Consider the following 17,978-nt stretch of genomic DNA (forward strand, 5'->3'; position numbering starts at 1 on the left):
ATTTTGAGTTTTGAGCAACTATAGGCCTATGGGCTTAACTCTAGTTTAGTAAAAACTCTCCGATTTTTTTGAAATTTTTACCAGAGGTAGATATTGTTGCGCTGATCACGGAAATGTATAATTTCCTTGGTGGACGGACCCGGTTACCCGGTTATTGGACCCGAAAGTCCGGGTACAAAACCCGGGTTGGACCCGGCTCTACTGAACCGATTTTTCCATAAAACCCTCAAAAAGTCGAAAATGGATCCAGAGAAGGTATTACAACATATATCACCCTTTTGGAAAGGCTAAAGTGCGAGCTATAATCTGACATACATTAAGCGGGCTCCCATAATGGAGCCATTTTCGACTTTTTGAGGGTTTTATGGAAAAATCCGGGTCCAAAAATTTGGGCTATATCACCTGACCAACTGAAAATAACCCCATCATATGACCACTTGTTGGATAGGTATTTCCATAAGCTTGCCAATTTTGTAGCAATCGATTCAGTAGAGCCGGGTCCAACCCGGGTTTTGTACCCGGACTTTCGGGTCCAATATAATATATATGGTGTCTCCTACAAATCGATTCCTAACGTTCTTTTGCACCTTAGTTATAAAGCACAAACTTTTAATCATCGACAATGGTCGTAAAAATTCTATTTGACGGAAGCTGTAAGTTTTGTATCTGGATATATAATATTAAATGTCCCGAAGGACACGATCTTAGTGCCCCACGATGGGCGCCATTCTATTTATGAAATGTTCAAATCAACATATGTCTTCGATATTTATGAGGATACTAAGGTTATCCATCAAGGTATTGGTTCTATTTACTCGAACATGGAAAAAATGCTTGGATGGCAAAATATAACAATTGATTGGAGCACAATTCGGACTGTGGGAGCCATTGAGGTTACTAGCTAAACAGTATTTTCCAAACATAAATAAAAGTTATTATAGACTCCCGAATATATAAAGATAAGCTAATGATTTGTAATGGACTAAGGCTCTGGCCAACCACTGTATACCCTGTTGGTTCAGAATAGTTAAAGGAATATTAAACAGTCAATCAAGAAGTGCATAATTTGGAACTCCAGGTGGTAGTTGGAGTTCTAGCTTCTCTACCCGGCCCTACCATGGTCTCTGGCGCTATAATCTTTATGAGACCCCAAATGCTGTGATTACCCCGCTTTGGTTACCTCCCCTTGTAAGAAAAGATTTCAGGTTATTATTCCATGTTTAGTAATAACATTTATATTGAAAGATAGTAATTCATAAGAAGTTTTGTAATAGGAATTCCAGTATGTAACTGAAATAGATGTGATATACTAGACGCATAATACTATTGGTGATTTAAATACGGATTAGGAAAGGTAATTAACTAGTTGAAGATATCTTAGGCTTAAATTAGATTTAGATAACGTTAATGATTTTTGAATGAATTGACATAAGGTATCAACGTTTAATAATTTATGTGAACAAAATATTTTCATATATATATTTTTTATTCTTATTTTGAACTAATCGGTTGCCAGTATTGTTAAATCACTAGTAGTAATAGTTTTTGTTCGGGTAAATTATTACACGATGATGTACACATTTATGATTATATATAGAAATTCAGTTTAATATGGGCTTATAATTTCTTTTACATGACATTCATTAAATTCAAAATAAAAAATAATCATTAAATTCAAACTTGAATTGATGATTGTGTTTGGATGATTTCATTTTCTTCCTTTTTTCATCCTGTTTCCTTTCTTTTTATGCCAATGAATGCGAAACTAAATTAATTTGAGGAAAAATTGGATTTTTAAAGGAAACAAATGGAAAATATCCTTTTTAAATAAATTAATTAATTGTTCTAGATTCTTTCTTCTGACACTAAGAATTCTTCATATGCAAATATTTTAAATTGCGTTTATATTTTAACCTATTTGTTATATAACTCACTCTGTTTTCTTTTTAATTTTTGATCCTTTTACTATTTTATGATCCTTTATGAGTCACATACATTGACGACGATGAACTCCGAGGCCTCGACGATCATTGAAGTTGTTGTGTGTGTGCAGGATATATGGTGCTAAATTAGTTGATTAACTCATTGGTTTTGCTGAAATAATTTTGTTAAGGAAATTAATTTTAAAATTTTTGCATATGATGGTTTTTGGTCTGTTGTGTGAATTGAGAATACTTATGATACTGTTGGTAATCTTGTAAATATTATAAAGTAATCTGCCTGATACTGGGGTCGAACCCAGGTTGCTTCACTTGTAGATATAACGACGGTTGCTGCAACTGCTGCTTACGCTCTGGGCTATTGCCGTGGTTGGGGTTGTGATGTCAAGGAGAGCTTAGGTACTCTAAGCAATATTAATGCGTACCACAATTGGTAAAGCCAACAGCCAATGTTCATCGGTGGATATTCTATTTTTAGATTGATGGGAGGTTGTAGTAGGAACCTGTGTTCTTTGTGTTGCCTTCGAGCTGGACAATTTGCCGAGTGGGAGTTGTTCTAGCGCTCATATGTTTTAAATTATGTGATCATAGCAATGCATGTTTGCGGTCTCAATCATTTCTGTTGCCGCATTCAAATTAAGTTTGGGAGGAATTAAAATTTTTACGCGATTTGCATGCACCAACGAACACTCCAATAGTTTCAAAATGGCGATTAATCAATATGGCGAAGCCGAGTGTATCCGGCTCCGCCTTTAGACGACGTCTACCAAGTTCGTATTCCCGGCAGATTTGATACGAAGTTGATTAGGGATGATATCACAATAAAAACAATTTTTGTGTGTTTTAGTGGAAAATCTTGCCGGGATTACAGCGAATACATTTATTTGATATAATCGGTAGATTTCCAACTGGTGTGCAATTATATTAATTCCGTAATCAAATGAAAATCTAAACGACAGGGAAACACTTTGTTCACAAAACCTTTTTTTTTGGCGTTTACAAATCATATTCTTACCTCGATTCTGTAGTTGGTGAGATAATTTAATAGTCCAATTTGAAGACAATGGCTTTGGCACATATATTTTTACCCCGAATCTAATAAACACAGTATACACGACTTGTTAACCAACTATGAATTTAAGCTTTCAAAAAAATATTACCGGATGAAGTCTCTGATTTGGTTATTATAATTTTATTTTACAGGACTTGAACAAAACTTGCAAATTGTCATGCAACTTTAAAGATTTTTGATCTACTATTAACTTCAATTAACCCGCTTGGGCGATGGGCTAGTTCGGCATCGGAAACTCGTCGATTCTCAGCGTTACAGTAACTAGTTCCACTTCTGACCCCTCACAGTGCAATCAACTGTAAACTTTAACATGGGGATGTCATAGGAGGTAACCAATTGACACTCTATGCATTACCTGTAGGTGGTATTGTACTAGTTCCAGGTTTACAGTCATATACCAGTTTATTTATAAAAAAAAGTGGTGGGAAATATTCACACAACTGACGCTTCGTCGTTTACTTGGGGATATATAGGTGTCAATTGGTTCCCTTCGCATTACTAATGGGTCAATTGTGAACTAGTACCACTTACCTCTAGTTTAGGACTATTTAAATTGCGACAATTGGAATTGCTAGCGGGTAGAGAGAAGAAGAGGGCGATTTGCATATTTCCGTCGTATTCCTTTTTTATACCAGAACAATATGAATAATATGAACGAAGATATTCATTCCATCAACACTAGCTTCTGTTATTGGATGCTTCATTTATATTAAAGTTATGAAGAAAATGTAAATGTGAATTATTTATACAACTCATCGTTTAAGTTAAGTTAATTAAGTCGCAACTGACGCCTCCTCGTTTACTTGGGGATAAAAAGGTGACAATTGGTTCCCTTCGCATTACTTAGGGACCAATATTTGTACTAGTACTGATTAGAACTAGTTCTGGACTACTTAAATTGCGACAATTGGAATTTTCGTCCCCACAGGGAAAAAACAGGTGTACAATTCCGGTGCGCACGGTGACGCAGGCTATTTCTCCTTGATATGCGTGTTTTCGTTTGTATGTCAGAAAAGAAATGAACGACAATGATTTTGCCAATAGCTGAGTGGAGATCGAACAAGATCTAACGGCCGTTCGTTTTCACCACTTAATGTAATTTAAGGGGTTAGAACTTAACGAAGATCTTTCATAGAGAAATAACTTGGAACTCTCTGATTCTCACAAATACTATTGCACGACGCATACATAATCATATCACAATAATTGAGGTTATGTTTTTTTTATTATTGCTACTGAATATTTCAAACATTAAATAAAATAACTTTATTCGGGGGTTTAGTGCAATGAGAATAAGCTAAAAAAATCAAAAAAAAAACCAAACGAAACAGAAAAAAAACTCGTACCGATCCGGGTAGGATTCGAACACAGACCCTCGGTAGTGCTATGCTAGCGTTCTACCACTGCGCTACCTTAAGACGTAAGGGTTGCTTCTCTAACTGGTATCATCTGCCCTGAGTTGGGTGGTAGGTGGGTGTAGGCTTACGCACTAAATACAATTAACATACGAACTGATGGCCGAGCCGAAACAATATATGGAAATAAAACGAAACGATGTGGAAAAGAAACAATATCCAAGCAAACAATTTAAGGCTTATTTACATTTGGTAATGCTTGCCGAGATGGGATACCATAATTTACCACAAATTCACATGACAAAAGCGGTGAATATTTCTGAATAATGCAAACATATTTGATAGGTGTTGGTTTAGTCTGATAAATAAGAGCCCCGGTTATAAGGCGGAGCAAAATTTAGTGTGAGTAAACCTTGCAATTCCATATAAAAATATTTCATATTTTAGTTGAGGAAAATTAGATTTTTCGGAATGGCGCAAATATGCGCAATTTTTTATGATTAAATCTGATATTTGAGACTCAAGCGCATGAAACATTAGAAGAAACTATGGTCGGGAAACGACGGGGAAATAGACTTTTTCACTATTGAAATTGTAGTAATCTTAAAAATTATAATAAAAAATTTTCATAAAGAGGATATGTATCAATCACCATTATTAAAGAGCAAAGATGTAAAATCAATCTGAAAATTTTAAATGCTAATTTTGTTCGGAGACTGTACAAAAACAATAAATCTTGAAAAGTATAAATTTTCGCGAAAATAATGTCATTTTATTGTTCACCTAATTTCTTAGTTTTCGAAAATTTACTTTTTGTTTTCCGTATGGCTGAGTTCAATCGACTGCTGCATTGGATTGGTTAATCTTAGAAAGTCCAGGATGGTTATAGCAAATGTAGAAAAGAGTCTGGTTGCCGTTTATCAAAATTTTTTCATAAAAAAACCATTTTCATATTTTGAGTTTTGAGCAACTATAGGCCTATGGGCTTAACTCTAGTTTAGTAAAAACTCTCCGATTTTTTTGAAATTTTTACCAGAGGTAGATATTGTTGCGCTGATCACGGAAATGTATAATTTCCTTGGTGGACGGACCCGGTTACCCGGTTATTGGACCCGAAAGTCCGGGTACAAAACCCGGGTTGGACCCGGCTCTACTGAACCGATTTTTCCATAAAACCCTCAAAAAGTCGAAAATGGATCCAGAGAAGGTATTACAACATATATCACCCTTTTGGAAAGGCTAAAGTGCGAGCTATAATCTGACATACATTAAGCGGGCTCCCATAATGGAGCCATTTTCGACTTTTTGAGGGTTTTATGGAAAAATCCGGGTCCAAAAATTTGGGCTATATCACCTGACCAACTGAAAATAACCCCATCATATGACCACTTGTTGGATAGGTATTTCCATAAGCTTGCCAATTTTGTAGCAATCGATTCAGTAGAGCCGGGTCCAACCCGGGTTTTGTACCCGGACTTTCGGGTCCAATATAATATATATGGTGTCTCCTACAAATCGATTCCTAACGTTCTTTTGCACCTTAGTTATAAAGCACAAACTTTTAATCATCGACAATGGTCGTAAAAATTCTATTTGACGGAAGCTGTAAGTTTTGTATCTGGATATATAATATTAAATGTCCCGAAGGACACGATCTTAGTGCCCCACGATGGGCGCCATTCTATTTATGAAATGTTCAAATCAACATATGTCTTCGATATTTATGAGGATACTAAGGTTATCCATCAAGGTATTGGTTCTATTTACTCGAACATGGAAAAAATGCTTGGATGGCAAAATATAACAATTGATTGGAGCACAATTCGGACTGTGGGAGCCATTGAGGTTACTAGCTAAACAGTATTTTCCAAACATAAATAAAAGTTATTATAGACTCCCGAATATATAAAGATAAGCTAATGATTTGTAATGGACTAAGGCTCTGGCCAACCACTGTATACCCTGTTGGTTCAGAATAGTTAAAGGAATATTAAACAGTCAATCAAGAAGTGCATAATTTGGAACTCCAGGTGGTAGTTGGAGTTCTAGCTTCTCTACCCGGCCCTACCATGGTCTCTGGCGCTATAATCTTTATGAGACCCCAAATGCTGTGATTACCCCGCTTTGGTTACCTCCCCTTGTAAGAAAAGATTTCAGGTTATTATTCCATGTTTAGTAATAACATTTATATTGAAAGATAGTAATTCATAAGAAGTTTTGTAATAGGAATTCCAGTATGTAACTGAAATAGATGTGATATACTAGACGCATAATACTATTGGTGATTTAAATACGGATTAGGAAAGGTAATTAACTAGTTGAAGATATCTTAGGCTTAAATTAGATTTAGATAACGTTAATGATTTTTGAATGAATTGACATAAGGTATCAACGTTTAATAATTTATGTGAACAAAATATTTTCATATATATATTTTTTATTCTTATTTTGAACTAATCGGTTGCCAGTATTGTTAAATCACTAGTAGTAATAGTTTTTGTTCGGGTAAATTATTACACGATGATGTACACATTTATGATTATATATAGAAATTCAGTTTAATATGGGCTTATAATTTCTTTTACATGACATTCATTAAATTCAAAATAAAAAATAATCATTAAATTCAAACTTGAATTGATGATTGTGTTTGGATGATTTCATTTTCTTCCTTTTTTCATCCTGTTTCCTTTCTTTTTATGCCAATGAATGCGAAACTAAATTAATTTGAGGAAAAATTGGATTTTTAAAGGAAACAAATGGAAAATATCCTTTTTAAATAAATTAATTAATTGTTCTAGATTCTTTCTTCTGACACTAAGAATTCTTCATATGCAAATATTTTAAATTGCGTTTATATTTTAACCTATTTGTTATATAACTCACTCTGTTTTCTTTTTAATTTTTGATCCTTTTACTATTTTATGATCCTTTATGAGTCACATACATTGACGACGATGAACTCCGAGGCCTCGACGATCATTGAAGTTGTTGTGTGTGTGCAGGATATATGGTGCTAAATTAGTTGATTAACTCATTGGTTTTGCTGAAATAATTTTGTTAAGGAAATTAATTTTAAAATTTTTGCATATGATGGTTTTTGGTCTGTTGTGTGAATTGAGAATACTTATGATACTGTTGGTAATCTTGTAAATATTATAAAGTAATCTGCCTGATACTGGGGTCGAACCCAGGTTGCTTCACTTGTAGATATAACGACGGTTGCTGCAACTGCTGCTTACGCTCTGGGCTATTGCCGTGGTTGGGGTTGTGATGTCAAGGAGAGCTTAGGTACTCTAAGCAATATTAATGCGTACCACAATTGGTAAAGCCAACAGCCAATGTTCATCGGTGGATATTCTATTTTTAGATTGATGGGAGGTTGTAGTAGGAACCTGTGTTCTTTGTGTTGCCTTCGAGCTGGACAATTTGCCGAGTGGGAGTTGTTCTAGCGCTCATATGTTTTAAATTATGTGATCATAGCAATGCATGTTTGCGGTCTCAATCATTTCTGTTGCCGCATTCAAATTAAGTTTGGGAGGAATTAAAATTTTTACGCGATTTGCATGCACCAACGAACACTCCAATAGTTTCAAAATGGCGATTAATCAATATGGCGAAGCCGAGTGTATCCGGCTCCGCCTTTAGACGACGTCTACCAAGTTCGTATTCCCGGCAGATTTGATACGAAGTTGATTAGGGATGATATCACAATAAAAACAATTTTTGTGTGTTTTAGTGGAAAATCTTGCCGGGATTACAGCGAATACATTTATTTGATATAATCGGTAGATTTCCAACTGGTGTGCAATTATATTAATTCCGTAATCAAATGAAAATCTAAACGACAGGGAAACACTTTGTTCACAAAACCTTTTTTTTGGCGTTTACAAATCATATTCTTACCTCGATTCTGTAGTTGGTGAGATAATTTAATAGTCCAATTTGAAGACAATGGCTTTGGCACATATATTTTTACCCCGAATCTAATAAACACAGTATACACGACTTGTTAACCAACTATGAATTTAAGCTTTCAAAAAAATATTACCGGATGAAGTCTCTGATTTGGTTATTATAATTTTATTTTACAGGACTTGAACAAAACTTGCAAATTGTCATGCAACTTTAAAGATTTTTGATCTACTATTAACTTCAATTAACCCGCTTGGGCGATGGGCTAGTTCGGCATCGGAAACTCGTCGATTCTCAGCGTTACAGTAACTAGTTCCACTTCTGACCCCTCACAGTGCAATCAACTGTAAACTTTAACATGGGGATGTCATAGGAGGTAACCAATTGACACTCTATGCATTACCTGTAGGTGGTATTGTACTAGTTCCAGGTTTACAGTCATATACCAGTTTATTTATAAAAAAAGTGGTGGGAAATAGTCACACAACTGACGCTTCGTCGTTTACTTGGGGATATATAGGTGTCAATTGGTTCCCTTCGCATTACTAATGGGTCAATTGTGAACTAGTACCACTTACCTCTAGTTTAGGACTATTTAAATTGCGACAATTGGAATTGCTAGCGGGTAGAGAGAAGAAGAGGGCGATTTGCATATTTCCGTCGTATTCCTTTTTTATACCAGAACAATATGAATAATATGAACGAAGATATTCATTCCATCAACACTAGCTTCTGTTATTGGATGCTTCATTTATATTAAAGTTATGAAGAAAATGTAAATGTGAATTATTTATACAACTCATCGTTTAAGTTAAGTTAATTAAGTCGCAACTGACGCCTCCTCGTTTACTTGGGGATAAAAAGGTGACAATTGGTTCCCTTCGCATTACTTAGGGACCAATATTTGTACTAGTACTGATTAGAACTAGTTCTGGACTACTTAAATTGCGACAATTGGAATTTTCGTCCCCACAGGGAAAAAACAGGTGTACAATTCCGGTGCGCACGGTGACGCAGGCTATTTCTCCTTGATATGCGTGTTTTCGTTTGTATGTCAGAAAAGAAATGAACGACAATGATTTTGCCAATAGCTGAGTGGAGATCGAACAAGATCTAACGGCCGTTCGTTTTCACCACTTAATGTAATTTAAGGGGTTAGAACTTAACGAAGATCTTTCATAGAGAAATAACTTGGAACTCTCTGATTCTCACAAATACTATTGCACGACGCATACATAATCATATCACAATAATTGAGGTTATGTTTTTTTTATTATTGCTACTGAATATTTCAAACATTAAATAAAATAACTTTATTCGGGGGTTTAGTGCAATGAGAATAAGCTAAAAAAATCAAAAAAAAAACCAAACGAAACAGAAACAAGTAAGAAAAGCGTTAAGTTCGGTCGGGCCGAACTTTTTATACCCTCCACCACAAATTTCAGCCATTTCGGTGGATTAATGTGGCCACAACCTTCAAAATACCGAAATTCGGAAGGTACCGTTCTATGGGGGCTATATGATGGCGTGGACCTATACCTACAAATTTCTGGGGGAAAGTTTTATACGCCTAAAGAAGACTAAATACCAAATTTCAGCCATATCGGTGTGATAATGAGGCTAAAACGTTCAAAATATCGAAAATCGGGAGATATTGTAATATGGAGGCTATATCAACACGTGGACCTATATAAACATTTTATGGTAGAAATGTTTCTTAGCCTCTGGAAACACAAAATACAAAGTTACAACCGATTCTTTGGTCACATGGGTCTAATACATTCAAAATATATTAAAATGACGCGTACTTTATAAGGGATCTTATGTGGGGACTATACCAAAAACGTGGACCTATATAACCCAACTTTGGTAGGAATGTTTTCTGGCCTCTGAAGACACAGAATACCAAATTACAACCAATTCTGTGGTCAAATGGGTCTAATACATTCAAAATATATTAAAATGACGCGTACTTTATATGGGGCCTTATATGGGGGCTATACCAAAACGTGGACCTATATAACCCAACTTTGGTAGGAATATTTTTTGGCCTCTGGAGACACAAAGTACCAAATTACAACCAATTCGGTGGTAAAATGGGCCAAATATCTTAAAAATTCCTTAAAACGACGACGCGTCACGCGTCATTTTGTATGGGGGCTATACGAAAGCGTGGACCTACATAGCCCGCTTTCAATACCAAAAGTCCTACGTAAATATAACATATTTTCCCAAAATTTCATCAACCTACGTCAATCCGTTCGGACGCTAGAGTGATTTCCACAGACGGACAGACGGACAGACGGACGGACATGGCTATATCGATGTAGAATTGCACGCTGATCAAGAATATATATACTTTGTGGGGTCTACAATGATTATTTCGAGTAGTTACAAACGTAGTGACAAACTTAATATACCCCCATCCTATGGTGGAGGGTATAAAAAAACTCGTACCGATCCGGGTAGGATTCGAACACAGACCCTCGGTAGTGCTATGCTAGCGTTCTACCACTGCGCTACCTTAAGACGTAAGGGTTGCTTCTCTAACTGGTATCATCTGCCCTGAGTTGGGTGGTAGGTGGGTGTAGGCTTACGCACTAAATACAATTAACATACGAACTGATGGCCGAGCCGAAACAATATATGGAAATAAAACGAAACGATGTGGAAAAGAAACAATATCCAAGCAAACAATTTAAGGCTTATTTACATTTGGTAATGCTTGCCGAGATGGGATACCATAATTTACCACAAATTCACATGACAAAAGCGGTGAATATTTCTGAATAATGCAAACATATTTGATAGGTGTTGGTTTAGTCTGATAAATAAGAGCCCCGGTTATAAGGCGGAGCAAAATTTAGTGTGAGTAAACCTTGCAATTCCATATAAAAATATTTCATATTTTAGTTGAGGAAAATTAGATTTTTCGGAATGGCGCAAATATGCGCAATTTTTTATGATTAAATCTGATATTTGAGACTCAAGCGCATGAAACATTAGAAGAAACTATGGTCGGGAAACGACGGGGAAATAGACTTTTTCACTATTGAAATTGTAGTAATCTTAAAAATTATAATAAAAAATTTTCGTAAAGAGGATATGTATCAATCACCATTATTAAAGAGCAAAGATGTAAAATCAATCTGAAAATTTTAAATGCTAATTTTGTTCGGAGACTGTACAAAAACAATAAATCTTGAAAAGTATAAATTTTCGCGAAAATAATGTCATTTTATTGTTCACCTAATTTCTTAGTTTTCGAAAATTTACTTTTTGTTTTCCGTATGGCTGAGTTCAATCGACTGCTGCATTGGATTGGTTAATCTTAGAAAGTCCAGGATGGTTATAGCAAATGTAGAAAAGAGTCTGGTTGCCGTTTATCAACATTTTTTCATAAAAAAACCATTTTCATATTTTGAGTTTTGAGCAACTATAGGCCTATGGGCTTAACTCTAGTTTAGTAAAAACTCTCCGATTTTTTTGACATTTTTACCAGAGGTAGATATTGTTGCGCTGATCACGGAAATGTATAATTTCCTTGGTGGACGGACCCGGTTACCCGGTTATTGGACCCGAAAGTCCGGGTACAAAACCCGGGTTGGACCCGGCTCTACTGAACCGATTTTTCCATAAAACCCTCAAAAAGTCGAAAATGGATCCAGAGAAGGTATTACAACATATATCACCCTTTTGGAAAGGCTAAAGTGCGAGCTATAATCTGACATACATTAAGCGGGCTCCCATAATGGAGCCATTTTCGACTTTTTGAGGGTTTTATGGAAAAATCCGGGTCCAAAAATTTGGGCTATATCACCTGACCAACTGAAAATAACCCCATCATATGACCACTTGTTGGATAGGTATTTCCATAAGCTTTCCAATTTTGTAGCAATCGATTCAGTAGAGCCGGGTCCAACCCGGGTTTTGTACCCGGACTTTCGGGTCCAATAACCGGGTAACCGGGTCCGTCCCCCAAAAAAATTATACATTTCCGTGATCAGCGTAATAATATCTACCTCTGGAAAAAATTTCAAAAAAATCGGAGAGTTTTTACTAAACTAGAGTTGTTCCGGCCTATGTTTCCCCTCTGTGCGTCAGTGATATGGGAGGTCAATCTCGAATATTCTATTATTTGTCACAGTTGCCTCAGTGACAAAAATCGAAAAATATGATGTATATTTATATAACAACTGAGTATAATAAAACAGATAATCTTTAAATGTGTTCAATACAGGTTAGATTGGGAATACATAATTAATAGAATGAAAAGAAATAGAGACAATAGATTGAGTTTAATACAAAAAATAGTATAAACGATATTCACAAATATTAATACAATATAACAAAATATAATATATAAAATATAATGAATCCAATGGTAGCAGCTCGATAGATTATATTTTCCCAAAACTTTGGAAAAGAGAAGACTTGAATATTTTAGCAATGCCTTGGAATGCCTTGAATATTTTAGCATTGCCTTGGAATAGTTATTGTATGGGAGTTGGTTCCAAAGTTTGATTGCATATATAAAGAAGTGCCATTAGGAAAATTTACTTCGATGACGTTGGATGATGAGTTTTTTTCCCCTGTTTGATTGGGCGAAACGTAAATTGTCGTAAAGATATTTTGGTTCCTTTGTGTATATAATCTTGTGCAGGTAAGTCAGGACTTTAATTTTTAGGAGGTTAACAAAAGTTACGCCATATAATTTATGTGAATACAAAGCTAGGCTATCTTGCCGTCTGAGACCAAGAACATACCTCAGGATGGCATTGTATGCGACGTTTAATCTGTGGTGACTCTTTTTGTCACATGATGCAAATAGTTCACATCCATATAAGAGCTGAGCCATAAGATATGTTTTTGCTAGCAACGTAAAGTGTTCTTAGCATACCAAATACTTTTCCGCAGATTATTTGTATGTGATTGTGACATGTTAGTCGATCATTGAAGTGTACTCCGAGATTTTTAACTACCTTGACGATGTTTATGAATTGTCCAGGAATATATTGTTTGACATCGGTGATCGTGATGTAGTTGATTTACTTATTATCAAGCATTTAGTTTTTGAAGGATTTAGAAATAGTCCATTATTCGTTGCCCAAGTATGAACTCGCAAGTCATCATTCAAAAGTGCGATGTTAGATTGGATACTAGCTTTAGGACTGCTTAAGTATAGCTGCACGTCATCAGCGTAAACATGAAATTCAGAGTGGATGATATGATTTTGCAAATCTTGAATATACATCGAGAAGAACAGAGGCCCGAGGATTGAACCTTGTGGAACAGCTGATGTTAGGGACATCGCACTAGATACTTTATGATTGGTAACAAAAGTTCTAAGGTTAAAGTAGTAGTTAATAAGATTAACGTCAGTGTTTGAGAAATAAAACAAGGTCTTCAGTTTGTGGCACAGTACCTCGTGGTTTACATAGTCGAAAGCTTTCGAGTGATCCAATAGGACAAGAAAAGTGGTGTTTGCCGAATCTACGGATTTCCGGATGTTTTCTGTTACGTCCATTAAGGTCGAGATGCAGAAAGCTTTCGAGTGATCCAATAGGACAAGAAAAGTGGTGTTTGTCGAATCTACGGATTTCCGGATGTTTTCTGATACGTCCATTAAGGTCGAGATGCAGATATGTTTGGCTCTGACTGGCGATCAAATAATAAGTTTTGGCCATGAATATAGTTTGTAATTTGCTTATGGATAATTTTCTCAAAAACTTTAGATAGGTATGGCAGGATCGCAATTGGTCTATTTTCTCTATTTGGTTTAATGACAGGAATAATTTTTGCATGTTTCCACATGCTAGGATAAGTGTTTTTTTTTATTATATTGTTGAAAATGTATGTTACATGGGGAAGAATAAATCGTAAGAGATGTTTGAAGAATTTTGGATGTATCATATCCAATCCCATGGCATTTGACTTCACTGCAAGACAAGAGTTAAAAACTTCCGAGTTTACATGCTCAATAGTTGTGATAAGTTCAGATGATTGTGTGGGATGAGTTGTTGACGTTTGAAGAGGTGAAGAGATCTGATTTCGTTCTCGAATTGTTTGTTCAATTCATCAACATCAACGGTGTCATCAATGGGTTGATTCATATTTTTGCCTATTCCAATTTCCTTTATCACTTTCCATTTCTTCTTTGACTTAGTGGCTGTACGAAATCTGGTTTCATAAAGCTCAGATTTAACTATTTGTATCATTCTAGTTACTTCTTTTCTTGCCATTTTATATTGTTCGTGAAAGGAAGGGATCTTATATCGCTTCGAGGTGTAGGTGTATTCGTGTTTATCACCGAGAGGCCAATGGAATTTAGGCACGGTACAATATTATTGGGTGACGTAGGGGATGGAAGATACCAAGGAATGGTCCTGACCGGTTTTAACATGGCAAAGCCCAGGATTTATCTTGGTCCCTCTTTCATCTCAAGTGGACACTGACCTCCCCGTGGTGTCACCTGGGGAACTGCCTTTAACACCCGTTAAAGGTAGTGAGCTAACATGTGCCGCGCGTTCACCCATAAGAACGTTAAAAAACTTGGGTTTGGGCGTCGGGTTAGTAACTCTCCCCTAGAAAAAAACAGCCTACTATGAAAAAACGAAAGAAAAGAAAAACAAACCCCTCTAAAGTTGACGAACCCCGCAAACGTTTTAAGGACCATGATCTGCGAATCTGCACCTGGAATGTTCGCACTCTTTATAGAGAAGGTGCAATCTTCGCATTGGCAGACGTACTTGGAAAGTACAAAGCCGATATTACTGCCATACAGGAAATACGATGGACTGGGAAAGATGTCACAACAACACCTAAAGGTGACGCACTGTATTATAGCTGCCATGACACAAAGCATGAGTTTGGTTGCGGTTTTGTAGTTGGTCGGAGATTAAAACATCTGGTCTCCAGCTTCACCCCAGTGAATGAAAGACTTGCTACAATTCGATTTAAAGCAAAATTCTTCAACATCAGCTTTATCTGCGCTCATGCCCCAACCGAAGACAAGGACGAACAGACCAAAGATATATTCTACGAGAGCTTAGAAGAAACATATGACCGTTGTCCTGCCCATGACATTAAAATTGTTCTAGGCGATTTTAATGCCAAAATTGGAAAGGAGAATATCTTTGGACAAACAGTTGGGAAATTCAGTCTACATAGTGAAACATCAGACAATGGAATGAGGCTGATCGACTTCGCATCGGCAAAAAACATGGTAGTTAGCAGTACCAGATTTAAGCATCTCGATATTCATAAGGGCACCTGGCTGTCTCCAGACTAAAGAACAATAAATCAAATTGATCACGTTGTGATAGATGGAAGACATCCATCGAGCGTGTTGGATGTACGATCGTTCCGAGGATCAAACATAGATTCGGACCATTACCTCGTTGCAGCAAAGGTACGTACCCGTCTAAACGTTGCAAATAAAGCACGGACAGACACAACACGAAAGTTGGACATCGCCAAGCTGCAAACACAACAGATAGCCACAGCATATTCCACTCAACTGACCCAATTGCTTAATGATAGCGCTTCTCGTCCCGATAACATATCAGCACAATGGCAAAATATTGCCCACTCCATGCAAACAGCCGCAAAATCAGTACTTGGATACCAGAGACCTCCACCAAAGAATCCGTGGTATGACCAGGAGTGCCGTGCTGCTACCGAAGAAAAAAATGCGGCATATAGGGCTACTTTACAATCAGTAGCAACGCGTAGCGCACGAGAGAGGTATCGGGAGAAAAGGAGAGAGGAGAAACGTGTTTTCCGCAGGAAAAAGAGACAAATGGAAAAGAGGGAGTGTGAACAAATGGAGATGTACAGGAGACAGAACGAAGTCCGAAAATTCTACCAAAGAGTGAAGCATCAAACTGATGGCTTTGGTACAGGAATATCCTCCTGTAGAGATCAACAAGGTAATTTGGTAACTGATACAGATAGTGTGGATATGGAAAGAACATTTTTCCAAACTGTTGGTATCCGATAGCAGTGAAGACGGCGAAGATACCACAGATCCAATCCCAGATGATGGTATTGAATGTATACCGCCCAGCCAAGATGAGGTAAGGACAGCAATAAATCGGCTGAAGAATAATAAGGCGGCAGGAGCAGATGGCCTACCAGCCGAGCTGTTCAAAACCGGAGGCGACACGCTGATAAGGTGTATGCATCAGCTAGTTAGCAACGCGTACCCGACGATTGGAACGTGAGCATCCTATGTCCAGTCCACAAGAAGGGTGATAAGACTGTGTGCTCCAATTATAGGGGCATAAGTCTGCTCCCTATTGCATATAAGATAGTATCTGGTATATTGTGTGAGAGACTAAAGCCTATGATCAATGAAATTATTGGACCCTATCAGTGCGGCTTTAGACCTGGCAAATCCACCATTGACCAGATATTTACCTTGAGACAAATCCTGGAAAAGTCCCAAGAAATGCAGATCGACACCTTCCATCTTTTCGTCGATTATAAAGCAGCATTCGACAGCCCTATACGTTCAAAGGTGTTCCAAGCCATGTCTGATTTTGGTATTCCTGCAAAGCTCATTCGACTTTGTAGAATGACATTAACTGAGACGAGATCCTCAGTTAAAATTGGAAAGAACCTCTCCGAAGAGTTTACTACCAAAAGAGGTTTCAGACAAGGAGACGGCCTGTCGTGTGATCTATTCAACATCCTGCTGGAAAAGGTCATACGAGACGTGAAGGTCAAAAGAAATGGAACGATATACACGAACAGCCACATGTTACTGGCTTATGCCGACGACATTGACATCATGGGTCGATCGGTAAAGGAAGTAACTGACACCTTTGCAAAAGTCGAAAGAGAATCTGCTAAAGTTGGTCTGGCAGTAAACAGCGTAAAAACCAAGTTGATGGTATCGACGCGTAATATGTCCATAAACACAGCACCATCTGTGAATGTTGGTACCTATAATTTTGAGGTAGTAAAGGACTTCGTCTACCTCGGCACCGCCATAAACACAACAAATAACATCAGTTGTGAAATACGAAGAAGAATAGTGTTGGCTAACAGATGCTACTTTGGGCTGAGTAAGCAGTTTAGGAATAAAGCCACCTCTCGTCAAACAAAAATAACACTGTACAAAACACTGATACTACCCGTGCTAATGTATGTTTCCGAAGCATGGGTACTTGCTCAAGCAGATAAGGCAGTGCTTTGTGTGTTTGAGAGAAAAATTCTTCGAAAGATCTACGGGCCAATCTGTGTTGACGGCGAATATCGGCGTCGTATGAACATCGAGCTGTATCAACTATACAATGACATCAATATAGTTGAACGAATCGAGATACAACGATTGCGATGGCTAGGCCATGCTATAAGAATGAGTGATGATGAACCCGCTAAAAAGGCGTATAAATACGGGCCGCATGGAGGTTCTCGCAGATCTGGAAGGCCAAAGCTTCGTTGGAGCGAACAAGTGAAACGAGATATCACAAAGCTACATATCCCAGATTGGGAAAATACAGCAGCAAACAGAGAGGATTGGAGATTTTTTCTTAGTTCGGCTTATGGAACAAATGTTCTGTAAAAGGCCAGCTAAGTATGTAAGTAAGTAATATTATTGGGTTTCAGCAAATTACAATTTATGTCTCCAGTAATTATAATATCTGTGTATTGAATTCAAGTCGCGTTATTAGCTCATCATAGTTAATG

The 17,978-nt window shown here is 37.0% G+C and overlaps 1 protein-coding gene across 2 annotated transcripts in view; it reads left to right on the top strand.

Moving 5' to 3' along the window:
- Nucleotides 1–17,978, top strand: part of SMC3 (structural maintenance of chromosomes 3) — a 355,919-nt gene that overhangs the window by 261,524 nt on the left and 76,417 nt on the right. The gene's annotated exons all lie outside the window — the stretch shown is intronic.

This window comes from Musca autumnalis, unplaced genomic scaffold, assembly GCF_047663935.1.
Source record: "Musca autumnalis isolate F117 unplaced genomic scaffold, ASM4766393v1 scaffold_3, whole genome shotgun sequence".
NCBI classification, from domain to species: domain Eukaryota; kingdom Metazoa; phylum Arthropoda; class Insecta; order Diptera; family Muscidae; genus Musca; species Musca autumnalis.